This window comes from Ambystoma mexicanum, chromosome 14 (genome assembly GCF_040938575.1).
Source record: "Ambystoma mexicanum isolate Mex_15411 chromosome 14, UKY_AmexF1_1, whole genome shotgun sequence".
In the NCBI taxonomy this organism is placed as follows: domain Eukaryota; kingdom Metazoa; phylum Chordata; class Amphibia; order Caudata; family Ambystomatidae; genus Ambystoma; species Ambystoma mexicanum.
In genome coordinates this window covers 224,329,751-224,353,598 of record NC_090940.1, presented here as the reverse complement: position 1 = coordinate 224,353,598, position 23,848 = coordinate 224,329,751, and the positions used below count along the sequence as shown (strand labels likewise).

Here is a 23,848-nt window from a genome sequence, read left to right as displayed (position 1 = left end):
ACCAGGAGCACGGTTACACTGTGCAACAGAATCAGAACTTCTGAAGAGTGTGAGCAGGGTTGATCCGGACTGTGTAAACAGTGGCCCGGAAAAAAGAGGGAGGAAACGAGTTGGTTAAGGCCGGCCCGCATTCTCCAGCGGAGCCCCCCTCTGAACCCCCAACCGATGCGGAGTGGAAGCCCAGGGGCTTCAAACATAACCGCCGGCTCGGGGACACTGAAGGACACAAGGAACACTGAACTGAAGCGCGAGCATTCTGCAGGAGGAATAGAAGCTGGCACCACAAACTGGGGAATCCCTGCTGGAGGAGAAGAGGCACCCCCGCCGCCGCATCCTGAGCAGTGTGGCAGCAATTGGCGCCAGACCAGCTAGGCGGAGACGCTGCAGAAGTGAAGTCGATAGAAGGTCCCCGACAGGCAGTGGAAAGTGACCTAAAGGAACTGCAAGGTCCCAAGTACAGTTGGGCCGCCCCCCTCATCACCACCGAAACAGCCGCCAAATGAAGACACCAGAGAAGGCGGCCCGAACGAGGCAACACCCGGAAAAGAGGGGTGATCCACAAGCGACTTGCAAGTGGGCCACTGCTGTTCAGCAGTTCTACTGGGAGCACCTACCTGAAGCTCTGACACAAGAGAGGAGAAGGCCTGGAGGTCCACTGCGAGACCCCGACGTGAATGCCTGACCTCACCAGGCCGGCGAAAAGGTAGAAGCCCTGGACTTCGGCCGAGGTGGAGGAGCCACGGAGGGACATCACACCGAAGGAGATCAAGGTGAGAGGTGCCCCTTCGAGGCGTCCCTTCCCCTTCCTTCCCCAGCAACGCAGAAGGGTTTAAACGTGCTTGCAAAGGGAGGGGGCGCCCGTCTTGACCGAGCCAGGGGGGCCAGTGACTCGCGCTCCACACAGAGAGATTCAGTGGGATCCATAAAGAATGGATTGCAGGGTCTGTAAGGCATCAACCCATAGCAGAGTAGGGAAAAGGACAGGCTGCACGGGGAACCGAGAGGCAGATGCCCGGGGGGTAGGAGACCCCCCACTCCCCCATAGAATATAGGATAACGTAGCTTGCTGACAACTGGGGAAAGTCAGCAGGCAGGACTGAAATAAAAAAATCCATGGGCGCCAGGAGCCCCCTGCAAGCAGATCCCAGTCAAAACCACAACACGGGTGAACCCCCCAACAGAACCGGCAATCCAAGCAATACCCAGGTGAGCCCACAGGGGTCAAGATCTCCCCCAAGACCCCTCGCCAGAGGAATGAGAGGTGCCTGCAAGGGAAAGAGTTTAATGCAGCAGTGGAAAGGATCACCATAAACCCCCCCCCCCCCCCGCAAAAGACCACTCAGTGACTACACACCCCTGAGCCCATTCTGCCACAGTAAAACGAAATCCCAGCAAGGAAAAGCCCTGGAAAGCAGAGTAGAGGGACCTGGGGTAGCCCCTCATATCACCAATACAAGATGACCAGGAGGTAAAAGATACAGAGCAGGGCCTCCCCTCGGAAAAAGCATGGACAGGCTACAGCAGTACCGAAGAACACAACGTCACGGAATAGAGTCCCCCAACACAGACACCCTCACGATGAGCAGCGCATCCACGAAGGAGGACATTGCCGGAATCATGGCAGAAACTAGGGCTTCGCGGTCAGACATCCAAACATCTATTTCAGAAATAGGAGGGAAGGTAGAAAATATCCTTGGAAAAGTAGAAAACCCGGAGCAAACCAGATCAATATGGACTTCGTAGAGATAAAATTAAACGCCAGAATGACTGACATACAATTAAGAGAAGAAGAACTTGCGCTCAAAATGGACAATATGGAAAATAGGGAAAGGAAGTCAAACCTACGCATACTCTGGCTGGAGGAAAAAGGAGAAACCCCACAGCAGTTGGAAAGAAAGGTCCAAGACATAATAAACCAACTTTTCGAAGCGGAGGGTGGCAAAAAAGTGCAAATTCAGAGGGCCCATGGGGGAGGGGGGGAGCCTTTGGAGGAGGGCCATGCTCAATTGCCGTGAAGTTCCTCAGCTACAAAGAGAAATCGGAAATCCTCATCAAAGCAAAGCAGATGCAAGACATCGAGTTGCAAGGCTCAAAGATAAAAAAATATTTCAAGGCCTATCAAGCTTCACACTGGGACGAAGAAGGGCGTGTAGACCACACACCCTGTGGCTCACGGAGCAGGCTATCCGATACAGATGGGGCTACCCCTTTGAGCTGACCTTCGAGTTTAAAGGAAAGGACTGAAGAGTGACCACACCCAAGGAGGCAAAACAAGTGTTGAAACTTTTGACAGATCAAAGCAACACCAGAGGCCCCACTGGCCCCCAAGGGGCCCAATCACAACGAGCGCAAAGTGTGGAGGGGCTGCCACATAGGTGAAAAAGAAGCAAGGTGGGGAGAAAGTATGTTAAGCAGAGCCCAGCATCGCCAGCAAAGCCTCCATGAAAAGGTACGGGGGAGAAGGTTACTACAGGCATAAGGCACACACAGTAACAAACACAAGGAATGGAATGGTAATACACTACACTCAAAAAGTAACACAAACAAGGGAAGGGATTAACGAAAGCAGTCCCCAACGAGAGATGAGCTTCAACCCTAGTGGCCCTCAGTTTTAAGAAGTGTCTCAACCCAAAAGGACCTGGCACATGTACAATGACAGCAGTTAAGTTATGTTTACAATTAACGCAGGGGGGGGGCGACAGACGGGTGAAACTAACCAGGTGATGAAAGGGATAAGTCATTCGAAGCAAAGGGGGGTGGGGGGAGACAGGCAAAAAATATGGGACTCAGCATAGGAACGGAGGTGCACTCCAATACAGGGCCAATGAGACCAACATTAAAAGGTGGGCACACTCAATGTCAAGGGGCTCAACTCCCCTACCAAGAGGTCCCTGGTGGCGAGGGAATTTGATAGAGCCGCCCTGGATGTCCTCTTTAACCAAGAGACCAGGCTCAAATCAGGGGTAGAGAAACCATTGAGAGGGGAAAGGGATGGGACAAACATTCTGGGCGTCTGCAGATCACAAAAACGGGGGAGTAGGCCTCATACTAAACAAACAAATCAGATTGAGCAACCCAGTGGTGAAGGCAACAATGGAAGGCAGGCCCCTGGTGGTTCAGGGTGAAGATCACTGTCGCTGGGGTCTACACGCCCAATCAAGGCCAAGGGGCATTCAATGAGAAAGCCCTGTCCACTATAATGGCAAACAGCAGAGGCCCTGTGGTGATAGGGGGAGATTTTAACACTTGGGCCGACCCACAAATAGATAGGCAAGCAACACGGATGATAAAAATTACTCCAGAGAGAAGGCCAGTAGGTTCCTAACCACCCTCAATGGGTAAGGCTTTCTGGATGTCTGGAGATCGATTAACCCAGATACCAGATAAAAAGGGATATACATTCAAATCAGGAGTCCACGATACATTTACCATAATTCAAGGCATAAAATAAGCAGTGTCGCAGAGCAATTTGCTATGCAATCCTGTAGGTTTGCTAATTAGATTGGCACTTGTGTAGCAAAGTTAGCTATTTAAGTTACTGTGTTCAAGGAAAGCACAGCTCACCCTGCATTCATCTCTTGCCTTCAGAGCGCTCTCCACTCCTTTCTCTGTTCACTGCAAGTTCAAAGGGGCTAATGGAGATAGAGATTGCAGCAGTAATCATCCACTTCACTCATGTGCCAAAAGGCCCATCTGGGAGTGCTACGCACATTTTATTTTTATTTTTCAAATAATTGCAAACCAGAAATAAACAGGATAATACTGTTATTAAGCTAACTGTATCCTGTCTGCCAAAGACCAGTATGTGTTAATTATTGTTTTTTAAAAAAGGCTTTCAATTCCTTTTCTGAAAATGTAGGTTACATAATGCATAATTACAGTATTGCTGCTATATAACACTGCATTGACTCCATGCTTTACAGTGAAGTGTATTTAAATCTCAGTGTCAACTAGATTTCATTTTGTTGGGGAAGATGCATCAAATTAACGAGTGAACACTTTTGAAAATGTACATGACAATGCCGCCAAATGCTTTGATGGCAAACCTAGTCCTGTGGCTTGCTGGTTACATACAGCTTGCAACTGGTGCTCAACGCATGAGCTGATCCCATACTCCTTGACATTCTATTTTACCATGTTGGTTTATACCCGCTACCCCAAAAGTGAGATGGCAGCAAACTACAATATTCTGGCTAGTTTGCCCAGTTTCCTGCCTGCTCTGCAATCCACTCTGCTTAGTCTTTTACATAATGAATACACAAAGCTAACTTGATATTTACTTAAAGTAGCGATCAATAGTTTCAGATCTACTGCTAAACTGTACACTGTAGTTGGCCTCCAGAGCTCACTTTGCTCTATGATTATGATTGCATTATATATTTGCACCTGCAGTTGAGAGAGCTGACCAACTGTTTTAAGAGCCTTTTTATCATATACATTTATTTGTGTCCATTCATGTAGCTAACCTTTTAAACAGACACTCACCCAGGGCTCGCAAAGTAGTTTCGCCCACTTATATAGTCGAGTACATTTTAAGAAGGGCCAGTACCATTTGCAGGGGATGTTGGGAACTTTTATTTAAACTTTACTTTGTTTGCAGTAAATGTCAAATAAAGGTTTCACTGTGCATGGCTGGCCTCTGGGTGGCAGCAGTGTGCCAAACTAAAATGGGTTTGTGGTGACATGCACCATTTTACAGAAATAATTTGCAGGGCCTGACCTATCTCACTACTATCTTACTTCAGCGGTATGCAAAACTGCTATGTTGTTGCTCATTTTATATCTTGGGTACAACGATCTTCTGGTGGCATTAAAACATTAGTACAAAATTGCTAATCAAATGGGTTTGTTTGCTAATCAAGAAAAATGTAATTGACAAACTCTGCTAATCAATTTTTGAAAACTAATTTATGCCTTGTAATCGACTATTTATTGGTCAACTTAGAAACCAGAACTAGGATTAATTACAGCGCTATTCGCCCCATTGGCTGGTCAGACCACGATAGGGTCACAGCAATGCTGGAAACGGAAAGGCTCAACCACCGAGAGGCCAAGTGGCATTGTAATGACTTCCTGACGAGAGACAAACTATGCGCAGGCACTAAAGACTGCAATAGAAGAATATTTTCAGATAAATAAGAATGGGGAGGTGGACATTTTTATGGTATGGGAAGCTGGAAAAGCAGTATGGAGCGGTCACCTGATGAAGGAATGGGCAAAGCGTAAAAGAGAGCAGAGGCTACAGGAAGAGAAATTGGGGAAGGAAATCACAAACTTGGAGGGAATACTACATGCCCAAGGGTCCTATCGCAAAGACCATCTAGAAACTCTCAAACAAAAAAGGGAGGAGCTTAAAGCACTTGGGAAGGGAGACATAATAAGAAAACTAAAGCTACTAAAACATAAATTCTACGAAATGGGGGATAAGGCGTACAAAATGTTATCCACCAGACTGAGCCCAAAGAGCATAGATGGGTTGAGGGAAACAGAGGTGGGGGGGGGGGGGGGGGTTGGTCACAATCCTTGGGAGGAAATAGCCAACCAATTTGACAAATATTACGAAAGCCTTCACACCGCAAAGGGAAATTGGGCTGAAGAGGAGATGGGAGATTACATTGAGAGGGCGTGACTAACATTTAAAGGGCTCTGAACAGACTCTCCTGGACTCTGCCATAACACCAGAGGAAGTAATATCTGCAATAAAGAGACTCCCCCCAGTAGGGGCCCCAGGAGAGGACGGTTACGGCATGGGGTTCTATAAACACTTCACCGAAACCCTGTGCCCTCACCTAGCCAACCTATTTGATCATATACGAAAATCTGGCCACGCACCCCCATCATTCTCTGCGGCGCACATAGTAGTAATCCCCAAGGCAGGGAAGGATCCCGCATGCTGTAAATCATATGCCAATTTCATAGTTGAACACAGATGCCAAGGTATACACAAGAGTCCTAGCCTCACGTATGGAAGAGATAATGCCTCGCCAGATCCACCCGGACCAGGTGGGCTTCATAAAAGGCAGACAAGGGGCCGACGCCATGCGTAAGACCTTAGACATCATGGAGCATTCCAGGGGACTAGATGGGGACCAAGCGCTTCTCAATATGAATTCATAAAAAGTGTTTGATCGGTTGGAGTGGGGCTTCCTCTGGGCCATACTTAGGAACATGGTCTTCGGAGAACCATTCATACCCGCTCTGTATAAAGCCCCAAAGGGAAATGTGGCGGTGAATAACACTCTCTCAGGAGAGTTCGATATGCCCAGTGGACCCAGACAGGGGTGCCCCCTATCCCCGCTCCTCTGCGCCCTATCTATTGAGCCTCTGGGCAACATTATAAGTAAAGAGGACACAATTAAGGCGATTGTGGTGGCTGAGACAGAATACAAACTGGCTATGTTCGCCGATGACATACTCCTCTACCTGGCAGACCCCCAGACCGCCATACCAAGAGTGCTATAGACAATACAAGAATTTAGCAAGTGGGCAGGGCTAAAAGTTAATGCGGAAAAATCAACGCTCGTCTTATTCAAGACTCCCAATCACCCAGATACTAGAAATTTGACTACGCAGGGAATACCGACGACGTATCAAAGCCTAAGATATCTAGGAATCAACGCATGAAAGTGGCAGAGGACTTATACGAGGCAAATCTCCCGCCGCTACTATCAGAAATAGCCAAGGATCTGGAAAGATGGGCTAAGCTAACAACATCCTGGCTGGGCCGCCTGAATGCCATAACAAGATGGTAGTACTCCACAAAATTCTGTACCAATACCAAATGCTCCCAATCAATATCCCACAAACTCACTTTATAGACATGAAAGCCATGAAATTTTATGGCAGGGGAAAAAACACTGGATAGCCTACCGTGCCTTAGTCCAACCAAAGGAGGAAGGAGGAACAGGGTTTCTGGACCTGTACACATACTATTGAGCGGCCCAGTTCAGGGCCATAGTGCCGCACCTGAGACGAGAAACAAAAACAGTGGGTTGCTATTGAAAACCCATCTACTACGACCTGTAACGCTCGGAGAATGGCTCTAGGCACCAAAGAAGCCCTTCCACAATAGCGTAATCACCCACTTCACGATGGGAGCACTCTTGCAGCTATGGTGGAACAAGGGAGAAATTAAGGGTCTCACAACATGCCCATCTCCCATGAGCTGTATATGGACTCCCCCATCAGAAATGAAATCCAAGACCTGCAGCGCTATCAGAAATGGTACGAAGCAGGACTGGAAAGAGTGGGACAAAATATTAAAATCAATGGATGTATAACTATCCAAGACCTGGAATGAGGTCTCCAAACAGAACCCCTGGGAGCGTTTCTGTTCCTACAACTAAAAGGAGCGCTACTGACCTCAAAGTGGAAGGAGAAACTCCAAAGAGACCTCACGTCAATGGAGAAAATATTAGGTGCATCCCTGTCAACCAAGGGCCTCCTCACGCAGCTGTAATGAACTCTACTGAAAGCTAAAGGAAACAGAATTGACGGCCTAAAGAAAAAATGGGAGAAGGACATGGGCCCAATGATGTCTGACCAACTATGGTCTCAAATGTGCACATCAGCGCACAAAACCTCAATTTCAGCCCAATATAAACTGCACAGAATAAAATTGATGCACAGATGGCAGTACAACCCCAAAAGATTCTCCAAAATGTTCGAGCAAACAAGTCCCCAATGTTGGAGAGGATGCGGCACCCAGGCTGACTACTGGCATATGTATTGGTCATGCCCGAAAACCCAAGCATATTGGAAAGAGGTGCTAGCCTGGATCAGAAACGTAGATGGGATTACCTGAGAGTGCGACACCAGACTGGTGCTATTTGGAACAACAGTAAGATCGATAGAAACGGGCTTCCCATATGACACCTCCTGCTACTAGCGGTGAGGGCCTGTATCACCATAAGCTGGAAATCGGAGACCCGGAAAGCTCGAGATCTCTACGAGATGGAGACTATCACAGGCGCCCTCCACAAGATCACCCCAAGTAGAGAAATGGAGTGGGTGCCCTTCCTTGATGCCTACAAATGACTGGAGATGAAGCCGGGGAGATGATGCCCTAAAGGAATGAATGTAATCACCCCCGATGATCAACACACGCGACTCGTTTCGTCTAAAAGGAGGGGTGGGGGAGTTTTAGTTTAACAAAAGAACGCACCTGAAAAAACAGTTTTCTTTTTCATGCTTGTGCAATAGAAATACATGTATTTGACGGTCAGTAATTGTATGTTAAGAAAATGCTCAATAAAATAAATTGGGAAAAAACAATACCCACCCCCAAGGTTCCTGGCAGTACGTTTCATTTTTTCATGCATATCCTGGGAGTATTTTAAAAAGAAAGGATTCAGATTCCAAGAAGGCTGCCGGGCCGTGAGGGTGCACGTCTCTGTGCCCCGTCCAGGCAGCTACATAAGGGGACATTAGCTATAACAAAGATCAAAGATGGAGTACTCTTCCCTAATCCCAAAACTCGTGGAGGAGGATGGCTACACTGCTGAAGAGGTCTCTCCACTGAATTTAGCTGCGACGCGCCCCGTCACTGGTTTGTAGTGTGGAGCTGTATCGTGGAGGAAATTGCCAGCGGAGCATACGAAAAAGAACAAACCACCCGCCAATGAAGCAGCGGGACGACGACAGGCAGAGAGAAGATTACATCCAACAACGTGGCGAACGCCGGACGAGTTTGCCCCGATAGGAGGGACAGTAGCTGAAGCGGCAACCCGTTATGGGGTAACATTGAGGCCGGAGAGAGTGGAGGATCCGCCCGTTTGGAACTGCAGGAGAGTGGGAAGGAGCAAAGAGGCGACCACGGCAATGGAAGCAAAGCAAAAGGAGCAACGTAAAAGCTGCAACAGATGCCTAACCCGTTATAAGTAAGGATGGGGAAGAAAGAGCGGGAAAGAGCACTGAGGGTGCATTAGAGATTCAGAGTCGCACAGGAGTGGGAAAGCCCGTTACCATTCAAAGCACTCAGCAGGAAAGCAGAGAAAGCCGGCGGGCTGGGGGAAGCTCCAACACAGCGCGCACAATAAAGGATTAAAGGCCTGACCGAAGGAGCGAGAGGAGCAACGTAAAAGCTGCAACGGGCACCTAACCCGTTACAAGTAAGTACAGGCAAGACAGTGCGGGATAGAGCGCTGAGGACACAGAAAAGGAACGGAGATGCACAGGAGGGGGGAAGCCAACCCCGGCACCATTAAAAGTACATAGCGGGAAAGCAGGGATAGCCGACGGGCTGGGGGAAGCTCCAACACAGTGCGCACAATAAAGGATTAAAAGGACTGACGGAGGGAGCAACAAGTTGGGTAAAAAAAGCTCCTGAGAGAAGACAAAAGGAGCCAGTGAAGTCTTGGGACAGAAGACAAGCTCTAGCTGGAGAAACATCAGGTATACGCGCGCCATAACAACTTGCTAGGTGGGTGGCGCGCTGGTGAGAGGAGAGGCAACAGATCTGAGCTTAGCCCCCAGACCCAAAGGAACATGCTAGAAATCACCCCCAACGAGAGTTTGAGAGAGGACAACACCGACAGGCGTGTTCCCTACCTAGCACCTGAACTACCTAGGAGTAGTTGTGATGAGGCTGGGGAGATAAGAGGAGGTACAGACTGAAAGGAGACACTACTTGGGAGCAAACGGATAACGCAGGGGGAAAGGACAATACAGAGGAACTGCGCACAATGGAATTAAACAAAGAGGAGTTGCAAGATTGTCTTAGGAGGGATGAAAACTAGAATGATGGATTCCTTCCAGGAACAATTTGAGAAGATGAAAGAGAGACCGAAGACATCGCTCCAGGAGGTCAGAAGAGAAATGAATGAGTTGGGAAACAGAGTGGATGTAGCCGAGGACAGCCTATCGGAGATTACAGGGGAAATGAAACAAAATAGCATCCTACTCGAGCAAGTAGCTAGAGCAACGCACAATCTGGAAATTCAGGCAGGGGACCATGAGAATAGGTCTCGCCAATCCAATATTAGAGTCAAGGGCCTGGTCGAGACAGTTACAGACGGTGATTTAAAATATGCAATGCAGCACTGTTTCAGCAGCTGCTTGACCCCAACACAGCCGAAGGATGTATTAATCGACAGTGTGCATAGAATAGGACCTAGGAAAAGGGACCCAGGGGCAAGACCCTGAGACGTTTTAGTGGCCTTAACCTCCTACACCATGAAGGAGAAAATACTTAGCGCGGCAAGAGTGCAACAAGATGTGTCAATCAATGGGACCCAGGTCCATTTATACCAAGACTTGGCGTTATCTACATTACATAAGAGGAGAATGAAGCAACCGGTCACGAGGGAACTAATTGCAAAACGGATTGCCTACAAATGGACATTCCCTGTCAGTCTGCTCTTTACATGGGAGGGCAAACAACAGCGGATCACCATGTGGGAGGAAGGCTTGACCCTGATGCAGATGCAGATGGAAGAGGATGAGAATCGAACAGACCAGGGATCAAAACAGAACACCCCAAATGTTGGTGCCAGAATACGGGAATGGTCGACGGACAGTAAAAAGAGGCGTGAACGGGAAGTAAAATTGTCAGGTCCCCACAGGAAATAAGAGACGGGGAGGGAACGATTACATGGCACAGCTACGTGTTGATGGTGGTGGAATGAGGAAAGGGAGGATAGACTAGTAAATGCGTTGAATTAAAGGGGAGTAAGCCCAGACGGAGTGAGGAATGTGGGGCATCTTGGAATTCAAATCAGGGTATGGAAATATCCTGGCGAGGGGAATGCCCAGGGTCGTACAAGGCCTATTGCCCCGGGGGGGTTCAAGAGAACCTAGGTCACGTAGGGGTAAAGGGAAGGGGAGAGCAGTGGGGGGGGGGGGGAAGTTGCGGAAAGGTTGCTGTATGGGTTGGTGCGTAGATCGGGTGAAGATGAGAGAGTGGCAAGAAGCTTAAAAATGGGCATAGGTGGACTCAAAATCACAGGATATGGCTGAATTAAAAATTATAACCCTGAACGTACAGGGACTGAACTCGACGGCTAAACGTCTTTCGATAATGAGGAGACTTTTGGATCTCAGAGCATTGATAGTGCTTCTATAGGAGACACACCTCCTTCCTGAAGATGAACGGAAGATGTCACATAAGGCATTCCCTAAACAATATTATGCATCAAGTGGGAAGAAGACAAAGGGGATGGCAACCTTCTGGGCGCCAGCCTAAACTTTCAGAAACTATTCCTGCATATGGATAATGAAGGTATGCTTAAGTGTACATTAGAGGACCAACTGTATACACTGATCTTATTATACGCCCCAATGAGAAACAAGACCTTTACTTGGGGGAGATACTACAGAAACTGGGAGAGCGGTGTGAGGGACAAGTAGTGATTGGAGGGGACTTCAATTGTGTAATGGACCCTGCATTAGACAAAACGCTAGCGCCCACTGCTGTAAATGGGAAAAATAGGCAAGCATTAGGGACGTTTTATAGGGATCTAGGGGTAATAGAGACACAGAGAATCTTCCACGAGCAAGACAGGGAATATACCCACTATTCAGCAGTACATAAAGGATACTCAAGAATAGATATAATCCTAGTATCCACTACACTGATCTCCCAAGTAGTGATGGTAGACATAGCGGTTAAATATCTTTCCGAACATGCCCCGATGACAATTCAAATTGAATTGGCTAAAGGGAAGTTGAAAACCGAGAAGTACTGGAGATTGAACACGATGATTTTGCGAGGCATAGCACTGAGAGAACACATGGAGAAAACAAATAACTACTTCAAAGACAATACTAATGGGGAAACAGACTGGAGGATAGTATGGGATGCAGGGACAGTGGTGGTTCGGTGAGAATTTATTCACAAGCCACAGCATACGTGAGGGAAAGAGGGCTGATTACAATGAAACTTGAGGCAGAGCTCAAGGAAATGGAAGCACAACATAAAGCACGGCAGACGCAAAAATCACTGAGAACACTCTGGAAAGTTGGAGCCCAGCTGGAAGCACAAGTTGCAGACCGCTTGGCACAGACATGACTAAATGCCAAACAAACATATTACATCCAGGGTGGGAAGGCCAATTGATTTTTAGCCGCCAAACTAAGAAAACAAAAATCCCGCAATTATATCGCCCAACTAAAAAGCGGAAGAGGGGAAAATGGAAATAATGGAGAGATTTCACAAAGGGTTGTTGAAACAGGAAGGCCGTATCCGCTGCTACAAACAACTTATATGTCGACATTGCGATTACCCCAACTAACCAATGAAGGTAGGCACATTTTAAAAAAGGTCCCATAATGGTAGAAGAAGTTAATGAGGCGATAAGAGCTTTGCCTAGTAATAAGACACCGGGCCCGGATGGGCTAGGAAATGGCTATTATAAAACGTTTAGGTCCCAGCTACTAGCTCGATTAACACGACTTTTTAACCTTATAAAGGGAGAGAGGCAACAGAAATCCACTACAGTCTTAATACTAAAAGCAGGAAAAGATCCCACAGATTGCGCCAGTTACCGCCCCATCTCTCTGCTAAATAGCGACGCAAAAAACGCTAAGGTGCTGGCAGCAAGACTAATGAAAGTACTACCCGAATAATCCATGAGGACCAAGCAGGTTTTATAGCAGGAAGACACACGCAGGCCAATATTAGACGGGCCATAGACATAACAGACCTGGGGACTAGGACGGGGCAAAGGTTTTCCATAGCAGGTTGTACGCACAACCAGCTTTTGATAGCTTAGACTGGGGATATTTGCGGATTGTCTTTGAAAGTTTTGGATGTGGATCTGAATTTACTAGGATGGTTTTGGCGCATTTTCAAATACCAACAACTAATTGTTTGGTTAATGGGCAAATCTCGGCACAGATTAGAATACTGAGAGGTACACATCAGGGATGTCCCTTATCCCCCTAATATTTGTCATGGCCCTGGAGCCCTTGGCAGAAGTGATCAGGCAGGACCAGGATACCTAGGGAGTGACTTGTGGAGATGAAGCGCTATATGCGGATGATATTTTGCCATTTCTGAAAAACACAAAGGCTACGCTACCTAGAGTAATGGAGAGGCTACAAGAGTGTGCCATTGTATCGGGCTTCACCATAAACTATACTAAATCCAAGGCATTAGAAATAACGGAGGAGCGGGGAGAGACAGATAAAATGGGAGAGAAGTACCCCTTAATTTGAGAAGATGAGAGTATAGAGCATCTGGGCAAAAAACTTATGAGGGAATACAAAGGGTTGTAGGGGGCAAATATAATCCTGCTGTGGAAGAAATTGAAGGATGATTTGCATAGATGGGACACCCAGGAGCTTTCTTGGTTTGCAAGAATTTCTGCGGTCAAAATGCCACTGCTCACTCGACTGCTTTATATAGTGGGCTTGCTTCCGGTACACATACCCCCCCGCATGAGCAAGACATTACAAGAAGAAATAATTACCTTTGTGTGGCATGGAAAGAGACCAAGAGTACAAAGGAAGGTCCTGATGCGCTCAACGCTTCTGGGTGGACTGGGGGTGCCAGACGTTGAAAGATTTGTCTTAGCAGTACACATAGCGCTGATGCAGAAATGGGTAGGACAAGACAGATCAAGAGGTTGGTGTGGGATCGAACAGGAGGTCACATGAATTCCACTGAGAACTCTACATGCTCTAAGATCAGGTACCCGAGGGGCAGAAGGATAACTGTTAGAAACTACCAAGGTGTTTTTGCGGGGAAGGGATCAAGCACTTGGAAGAACATTCTGCATGGATTGTGGCCGTACCCCCCATGGCCCATAACACAGATTTCACCCCAGGCCGACAAAAGAAATTCTGGGACACTTGGGCGGGAACGGAACTCCTCCACTTAAGAGAATTCTTTCAGGGCAGCACCCCCCACCCCCTCCTTTTTGAAGAATGTAAAAGGAAATTTGGTATGGGAGAGAGGGAAAGGTATAAATACATATAGATTAGGCACTAGATTTCTCAGAAGCAGGTTAGGGCGGTGGGCAAAAGAGCACCAGTGGGAATAAAACTGACCCTACAGGAAGGTATGACAGTGAGAGGATTAGCGAGGTTGTATAGGTTGCTAGATAAAGCACAAACGGGAGATAAGCTTTCGTACAAGGATAGTTGAGAAAGGTACGCTGGTGCACCTATTACAGAGGAAGAATGGGGGCCGTTCTGGAGGAGAGCACATAAAACATCTAAAAGTACAGCTATCAAGGAAACAGCATATAAAATGTGTTAGAGATGGTGCTCGTCTCCCCACCGGCTACACGGAATGAACTCAAGTTACTCCCTCCCGCCCTATGCTGGAGACAATGTGGAGGGAAGGGGGATCTGAATCACATGTGTTCATGCCGCAATACCACAATATATTGGAAGGAGGTCCTAGGGCATATAAAGGAGATTACAGGGGCACAACTGCCAAACGCACCGATGGCGATACTGCTGGGGGCGGAAGTGGAAGGGATTTATGCGGCAAGTGGCAATAATGCCACCCTCATTACTCATCTGTTAATGGCAGCACGAAATGACCCTAGCCCAGGGGTGGAAAATGGTGGAAGGTCCTATAATAGCGTGGTGCTGGGTTAAAATCTGGGGAGTACTGGCTATGGAGAAACTATTTGTTTTGAAAGAGGGAAAGTAGCAGAAATTGCTGACAGCATGGTCGCCCCTTTCATGAATATGTAAAGGATAGGGAAGGTCGCTTCTATAAACCAATGCTACGGAGGAGCGTACATGTCTGCTGAACAAAGGAAGCAGATGGTAAGAGACTATACCAGTGTAGAAAGATAGATGAGAATCCACAGCCAGAGTAATGACACTAAGCCATATATGTTGGGGTTAGGGAGGGGGAGGTCGCAAGAGTTCAAGGGTTACTGTTAATGGTTTGGAATGTGTTCTATAAAACTCATGATCACAGAAGCTATTGAACATAATAACCAGATGGTTTACATGCATACATTAAGCAACTATAGGATTGATATTGCTGGCAATGTACCTGGAATTTGTGATTATGAATGAATAAATACAACTTTAAAACCGAATGGCTTTTCCTGCTAAATGTGGATTGGTTAACCAAACAGGAGTGGGATGACTGAAGAGGATTTTGTAACTATTTGGGGCCTTTTCCGGCTAGGGCCTTACACAATATAAACCACATGCAAAACCAATACTGGCAGAGTGGAAAGGCAGAGGAAAGGTTTGACAAGGATGGATTAAAGCCGTGGACTGCAGGGCTAGAGCAGGCTGGGGCCTGCATAGAAAAGCCCCGGAAGAGTAGAGATACAGTAGAGATACATCTGGGTAGACCTTAAAGGCTCAGGGGTTAGCTAGGAGAGAAGAAATAAGGCAGGCAAAAGAAGCATAGGCAAAAGAAAGTAATAGGTGAAAGGAGGAATGACAAGCACACAAGACAAGCCACCATGGAAATCGAAGTTCATTGCCCGAATGTGACCAATCCTTAGGGCTAAGCCAGTTGCCATAAAATGCCTACTCATTGGCACCCTTGGTAACGATCAGAGGCGCAATGAAATGGCTACAAATCACAAGAGAGAACGGATTGAAAAAGGATAAATAAATAGGGGTTGGATGATAGGAAATCTATGAAAGGCTAAAAAAAAAAAGCTTAAGTGGACTTTGGGGCCCAAAGGGAATGTGAAGGAAAGGACAAAACAAGCAGAAAACAACCTTAGGCAGCACGGATATTTATAAATACGACTAATGAGCCACATGCTCCATACTAGACAAGGAATTAAAACAAGTATTTGACAAAGACTTCAGGCTACAAGTGACATCAAAGAACAAAAGGCAGAGAAAACGGATCTTGGAAGCACGTTTCAGGACAGAGGGACCAAACAAAAAAGTACCTGCAATCACCCTTCAAGCTGGGATTCTGCAAGCTAATCTTTGGCTGGACAATGCAGTGCAGCAGCTGCACCCCTAATCAGGAAGCAGCAAACAAAACCGCAAACTGCTCAGGATCAGATCCAGAGCGACAAACAACCAGGAAGAATGACAGCTGCAAGAAAACTGACCTCTTAAAGCCATCGTGTTCATTATGTGCCCCCCATCCACTCTCCCTCCGATGTTTTGAAATTCAACTTGCTTAGTGGTGGTGAAGGATCCTGGGAGATGTAGAACAAAACCTCTGGAGAGGCACCCATCACGCAACCATGTTATAAAGAGAGGAGGGCCACAGGAATAAGACGTTATGATGGAATCAGATGCACATACTTACTATTTCACTCCATGAACATTGTATTTACTTTTTTTTTTTTTTTTTTTTAAGGAAAAGCAAGGCTGCAAAGAGTTTGGTTCTGTAACTCATTCAAGATCTATTTTGTAAAGTACCAGAAATCGTGTACAGTACAAGAGCATAAATGGACTTAAACCAGAACTGTGGTCTCGGAGAGGGAAGTACTACAAGAGGCTTAATGTGCCATCATAGCCCTGTAAGCTCCAGATTGGAGTCCAGAATACAGCCTGGAGCTTTTAGATCAGTGCCAGGACATAAAACATTTAGAAGCACAAGTGACCTAAGGCAAGACCAGCAAGGCCCTTGTGAGTATCCCTTGTGGCAAAATGACAGGATTCTGAGGTTACTCCATTCTGTGTCTGTTGTGGATTTGATTATCTTATCCACTGTAAACGAGTGGAAACCTGTGCAATGTAAGTAGCAATGTAATTTGGTTCCCTGAAATGTAGGCTATCAGGCTTCTTGGTTCTATAACCCCTAGAGTTTTAGGATTTCTGTTTTAGAGCTCCAGTAGAGAAAGCGTTAGAGTAGTTCACATAGCAAATAAACATGCTATGCGACTTGCGCTGGCAAGTTAAATCTGGTCATTCGCTTGGAGCAGAGGGAGAAACCTACTTAGCATATTAAACGTGGTTTCACTTTTTTAATTGCACAAAGAGACATACAAGAATTTGCTACAAATAGAGTCTTTGGTATTCTTTTTTGAACCTCTGAGAAGGAACTAATTTCTTATCATATAAAAAAGTAACAGAGTTTGAGCCTCAATCGTTTTTAACCACTGAAGAGATGGCTTACTGCATACCACAGTCTTTGCTCTAGATGTAAATTAATAAAGCGAAATACTTCCAAAGTTAGACAAGCTTTTGGGACCCCTACCACCCGCATCATTGTGAGGCATTCCTTGTGGGTATTCTTTTGAGATGCGATTACAGGTGGAGGCCGAGTATGGCCCTTCAATCATTTCTCTGCTCTTTACATAGATGCTTGCCTAAAGTAACAGATCTTGGAGCAGCCGCTCCAGCAGGAATGTCGTTCCCTGGGGAGGTGGGAGGGGATACAGCCATGATGGGTACTCTATTTGCTGTCAAGTAGCTTCACTGAAGGTGAGCCTTTCTTCATTTGTATATGGCTTCTTAATCTAAAATTGTATTTGGGTAGATCTTCCACCAGCTTCCTATAGTTGTTTGCCCAACTCTTACTTCCATTAGATCACTGTGTTAGTAGGTTGTTACGAATGGCTTCTTCGGCTGCGTATTTATGCGCCAACCTACGATTTCATTTAGGTCTTTTAACTGCTGGAAGCATCCTTCTGTTTTTAATTGAATCACACTTAAATATCCTTTTATTGTTTAATTAGAGACTTTAACTTATAATTCTTCTTGTCAGAGTGTTTCTTCTGATTTAAAACAAAGTTTATCTTATATTTTACAGGTGGTCTTTCTTCTGGATATGTACAGTCTATTATACCTAAAATCTTTTTTCTACTGCACTGTTTTTTCCAGGGCTCCAGATGATTATTTGATGTAGAAGTATTTTACTTCCTATTTTGGGAAGTTGGATGTAAAAACGTAGTTCTCATTTCCCAACGGCACATTTTAAACAAGTACAAATATTTTCATTATTTAAAAAAGATAGGTTTCTCTTAATCCAAACTTTCCTTGTAGCTAACAATTTCAATAAATGATAAGAAGTCCTGTAAAGGCAAGCCGACCTCACACCAGGCAGCATCATGGTCCTCTTTGTAGAAGCTGTTGCTCCTGCTACTAGTCTCAAGTCATATGAGGCCTTCCGGTGGCAAAAAGGGCCACACGTGTACCAGTTATTTTATTTGTTTAATATTGGACTGCTTGTAGGGAGTAAAGAGGTTTGGTACATAATTTATACAGAGTCCTGATTTCGTTCATTTTATGTATCTTGTTTCCGTTTGAGTCTCAATCAATTTTGACATTAAGTCTTACTTCTATTTTGTAGGAGTTTTTGTCTGTGAAGTCTTAGGTTACTATGAGCAGCACAACCCTGTACAACAAAACGAAATCCAAAGACTTCAATGAATGTACGCAATTCATAAATGTATGACAAATAAGAAATTACAGCGCCAATAACTTAAAGAAAACAATGCTTATACTAAAAATGGCATTTTCCCCCTAAATGCTTAAAATTACTATCTAGAATAAGTGTGCATATCTAAAAGAAAACGTGTTTTCCCATGCATGCCGAATTAAATGGAAATACATTAACTCATGGAAGTATTTCTGCAATAGGAAAGTGTTAGGTGTTTTCGAAACAGGGGTAACATTTGACCTAGAAAGAGCGCTACAGGAAGGAAGTTCGAAAAAACTGGGCACGTAACAAGAAAAGGCACATGCTCGAGACCTACTCTTTGCTAGCTCTTGGGAGCTGCAGTCCTCGAAGTACATCAACAACCAACAAATAATTACAGTTTTTGCACCAACTTCCTTAGCATGAATTATGGCTGTAAACATCGGGCAACACACATTAAAGCCTACATGGGTCCACAATGGGAGTCGGATCAGAGGACCTCATAACCGGGGTACTATGAGAACGTTTTCCACTCTTTGATACCTTTAAAGGAGAATGGGTGGACTCATGTAATTCTTTTAACAGGTTCTTTTCCCCCTCCCCGTCTAGATAGGTTTACACCATTACCTGAACCAATGTCTGAAATTCACTAGATAGCAGAAAAGGCAGCTGAACATAGGCAACGTGTGCCAAGGTCTTTCTACTGTTCCAGATAGGTCTATCATTACTATCGTCTTTCTGCTCTGTTGCAGTCTTCTTAATCCAAAAACTCAATGTTCCTTTTGAAATACTAATATACGTGTAGATAGGAGTCTACTGCCTTATGAAGTACACCAACACTTCAGTGAAGGGCTCTTCTGTGTATGTATGTTGCCTATTTTGAAGGCTTACTTCTGAATTCAGTCGACTAGTTTTCTTAAGACTTTCTTGTTTGGGTCAGTTAAACATGAAGATTTTTAAAATAAATAATGAAATGCTTGCGGTCTGCTGTAGTGTGCAATCACAGCATGTGGCACGAGGATGGTATTACCTGGCGTTCTGTGTAAATACACTGGAATTTGATGTGAGCGTCTAGCAATTTGATCACAGTACCCGGCACATGAGGAGTTTCATGCCAATCCCTGCCACGGAGAGCAAATACCTGCGAAACCACCGTCAGGACCTGGCATATGGTGGCAGTATCCAATTCCAGTACGGCAATATGAAACACCCACCCACCCACCCACTCACTCACTCACTCTCAAACACGCCTACATATGCACCCATGTGCACAGCCCTGCATTCAAGCACATCTAATGACATGCAAAAACATCCTTTCTTATGTCAATTAAACATAACAAATGTACCACTAGCACAATTCTGGAGACCACATCAAGTGTGCCAAGGTCTGAAAGCCACAGAGTATTCGCTGCAGTTCTGGGGCACGCATGTGGGCTACCAGGTCCATGTGCAGGGATTCATCTAGCGTATAGATGCTGATTTCCAGCGTCTCAAGCGCTACATGTTAGCACATTCGATGTATTAGGACCATATTATTGTGGTGTCAACATGTGCGCTCTTGTACCTTTGGATTGTAAGCGTGGTAGCTTAACATAACATTAACCGAACACATCTTCTCTATTGTGTCTTAATGTGGAGGTTGCATTTCGGCCTGTGTGCCTTATTTCTCGCTCGGACAACCCTCGAACCCGCCACACCTCCATTCAGTCATCGGTTATCATTTCATTATGTCTGAGTCTGTATATCACTACTCTCTGGCTTAAACCACTGCAAGACAACCCGTTGCAGCGCACTGCTCGTGGTCCCAAGTTACTGTGCCGCCGCCCTGCCCCCCACACATACATACATACATACATACATACATACATACATACATACATCTGCTTAACAAACACTCATTGCTATAAAAACCTTGCTATAAAACCCCTCAAACACACCCATCTAGTCAGGCAACCATCAATCCACCCATACATACATACATCCATACCTTGCTAACGCAATGCATAATAATTCCAACTTTTTAGGATTGGCATAAAGGAACATATAGTGCTCAACCAAAGCCTTGCACCCAGGGCTTCCTTGTAATATTAGTTCCATTTCTGTTTGGGTGTGGGGGTCTCACCTTAAACGTATAATTCATTCATACCCGTGGCACACTAAAAAAATACTCAGTCCCGTCAAGCAGCCGATAGACGTAAAACAAATAACACCTATATGCCAAGTACACCACCTACCCACAACGCAACAAGCGCTATGGACATAATTACAACCCTTGTTACAAATAATACGCGCACAGGATGCATCACCCTTATTTGGGCATACCAACGTACACAATTATACACAAAACCCGTGTTGAGCGACAGACCAAACAACTAAAGATCCCAATTCAGAACCATAAAGTGATTTGTACACACACGAGAGAAAATTCCAGTGCACCTTTAAGCGCGGCTCTTTATGTAGCAATTTCAAACGCAGCACTGCCATCTACAGTCTGAAGTCAAGAAGGCAGCATACAATACTGGGTTAGTCATATAGATGGCCCCACGGCTGAAGCGAGGAAAGAAAATGAATGTTCTGAAGAGTTAGGACCTGCTGAACAAACACGAGCTCAGATTTACCGCAAGTCAAAGTGAATGGTATGAACGACACAGAGGTAAAGGTATTGGTGCGGCTGGTCCCAACGAAATGTTACAACTTGGGAGGCTCGGTGAAGGAGGCACAAAATGACAAGATTAGACGCAAAGACAAACCGCGCAATATGTCGATTCTATTGTCTGCATATTTATCAGAGTTGCCACGCATCTGTAGCCGAGTAAATGAGAAAGGTAATTAAAGTAACTGCCCTGTTCTTAAACCTTACACTCCCGGGTATGCGTGCAGGGTGACCCCCGCGTTGTGGATGACACTGTGCGGCCAACAAAGTGTGCAGTAGGCTCCCCCATCTAACGGGTGCTTCATCATAGAGTTGGAGCCTTTTGCCACTGGTTGCCAAAATGTACCTGTTTTAGAGTCTGCTGCAGATGCTATTTCGTTCCGACGCCAAAGACCCATGTCTCCTTTGCAATCGCTTCATGCCCTTCTAAATTACTTTTTTTAGCCGCAATATGTGTTCTGTTCTATCCAGTGTCCTTAGGGGCCTTCCAAAGTTCAACTGCGTTACATTGGGCGTTAAACTAATGCCAATATTTACACAGTTCATTTGCAGGTTTTTTTTTTTAATACAGCTTCTGAACTGTCTTATCCATCACATCCTGAAAAGCCTCCTATAAAAATTCCATGGGTTGAGGCATATTTAATACTTCCTCTCTTGCCGCAGCTAGAGAGGCAGGAAACAGCTCATGATTTGCCACCACCTACAACTTTTTTGCCGACATTTTAACTTTCGTTCTTTGTCCAAAAGCCGGGATGTTTGATTTCACAAGGTACCAAACGCTTCAGCAGTAAGAAGTTGTGGTTCCTTTACTACTTGAATAAACTCCATTTTGTGCCAGAATATTGCTGGGATGAAGTAGTCGATGAGTGAAAAATATCTTAGATTTAAATGTCTCCTTCTTTGGGGTGTCACTTGCTGTGCAATCATTTACCACTTTGAGGTTTTTTTTGTTGTCGAAAGAAACGTTTTGGTCCTTATCCACACACTCACACATTGGTTCCGTTCAATTCAGAATGTCCTATGCTTGGCATCCACCTTGGTCAGTTTGTGTTAGTAAGATCTCGCCAGGGAATCTTTAGGGGTGGAATCTTCCTAGTGTTTCCATAATGCATCTTTAATGGGAAGCACGAACCCTTCAGCACCATGGCTGGCATTATTAAACTAAATATTTTGGACCTTTCACTGTGGTTTTAGACCCCGAGCGATCCGCTGGGCAGGATCTTCATGGGTTGCAGCACATTTGGGACGAGCCGCTAGTAAACCCAAATTACTAGTTTTGTCGGAGCTTGGTGGGCGAGGCAAGGTTACGATCATAGCAGCATTCCTGGAATTCTTACAAGACAGTCTTCAGTTAAATGTATTTGATGATTTGCTTAGTCGGTCTGCTTCATTCCTCTTCATGGCTCCTCCGAAGTGAAAAGTCTCCTCCTTCAGTCCTGCCTGTGGTTTTGTTTTGTGGCAGTTGGAAGCATATTGTTGCGCCCGACGTACTGACGGACTAACTCTTTCAAGCAGACCGTGAACGGAACCGTATCATGTTTCATGTGCTGTCTTTTTATCCTGGGGGCTGGATTTATGGTGTTCTGCGTGATATTCGGACAATGGGGGGGTTGATGTTCTTGGCCATCACGAGGGCTCCTGGGGACAGGTGGCTGGGAACATTGCAATCTGTACACACTGTTCTCATATCACAAACACTTTAAAAATGTCAGTGGCATTTTGCTCTAGTGCCCCTCTGTTATGTGCAATAGTGAAGTATGGGCCAATCCATATGCGCAGTTCAAATCATTAGCATTTGTCCAGGGTACCTGGCTCTATCCTAAAACAGCAATACAATGTGCCAATCTCTTCCTCTGGCTTTAACATAGAACACTTTGCATTTTGGGGTATTTAGTGTCCATGTTTCCTATGTTAGGTGTGTGCCTGGATGCCCTTGCTGCCTGATTATGGTTATGAACCCACAAGCCTTGGAATCCTCTGTGACCCTGACTGGGGTCCAGAGGCTGGATGAAGGTGCTCCTCAAAACATGCAACCATTTTCCAAGTCTGGGCGGTAAGAATTTATTATGTTCAGTGTGTTCTTTGTTGTTGTTTAGCAGGAGACCATTTACTTTGACCATACAGGGTTAATGTTTAAAATATAACCAATCTTATGGTGCATGTATTCGGTACTACTCCACTTGATATTTGATTCTCCCTCTTCTTGCCTTGGATCTATTATACTATAGATGTCCGTTTCATTTGTCGATAGTGTATATATTTATTCTGGGAGAATGCCTCTAATTAGTTTTAAGATGTTTACGGAGAAAGGAAGGAACAAAAAGGGAAGAAGGGGAAAAGAAAAAAAAGAAATGTGTACTATACCATTTAGAAATGCCTTTACCTTTCTCTCTTGTTTGCCTCGATATTCTCTTGGGCAGCTGTGGCATGTTCCATTGGCTGATCCTTCACCATGTTCTGGATTTGGTCTCTGTCTATTCCCTTCCTTTTTTCCCCCTCTTTTTTTTCTTTTCTTTGTTCTTTTTTCCAGTCTTGTTCTTGATTATCACAATTATCGTACATTTTTTGCATTTAGTTTCTCCCAATCCTTTGTTGAGGAATTTGACACGGGTATGCACTTCCCATTCGACCTGTACACAGACTGATATGAATCGGCCTTTGGGAGGTGGCTTACGTTGGAGTTGGCTTATGTTGGCCCTGGCCAATAGTCCTGTCTGGAGTGCATCTTTATTTTCACAGACAGTGGTTTGTTTTTCAAGGAATGTCTGACTATTTGCAGCTTTTAAGCTGGAATGTGAAATGGATGAATAGTCCATTAAAGAGGTGAAACATTTCTAACTTCCTAGACAAAAAGAAAACCAATATTGTTTTGCTTCAAGAGACATCTGCAACAGGGTAAAGCAGACTATGTTCTAAATAACACATATTTGAAAGAGTTTAAG

At 45.3% G+C, this 23,848-nt stretch overlaps 1 protein-coding gene and 1 long non-coding RNA gene across 4 annotated transcripts in view; one reads left to right on the top strand and one right to left on the bottom strand.

Moving 5' to 3' along the window:
- Nucleotides 1–23,848, bottom strand: part of VTI1B (vesicle transport through interaction with t-SNAREs 1B) — a 507,368-nt gene that overhangs the window by 354,860 nt on the left and 128,660 nt on the right. The window lies entirely within an intron of this gene.
- The window catches only part of LOC138527644 (uncharacterized), a 382,040-nt gene that overhangs the window by 321,766 nt on the left and 36,426 nt on the right, over nt 1–23,848 (top strand). The window contains exon 2 of the long non-coding RNA XR_011283966.1: nt 22,822–22,959. This is a non-coding gene — a long non-coding RNA (uncharacterized lncRNA). The remainder of the gene's footprint in view (nt 1–22,821; nt 22,960–23,848) is intronic.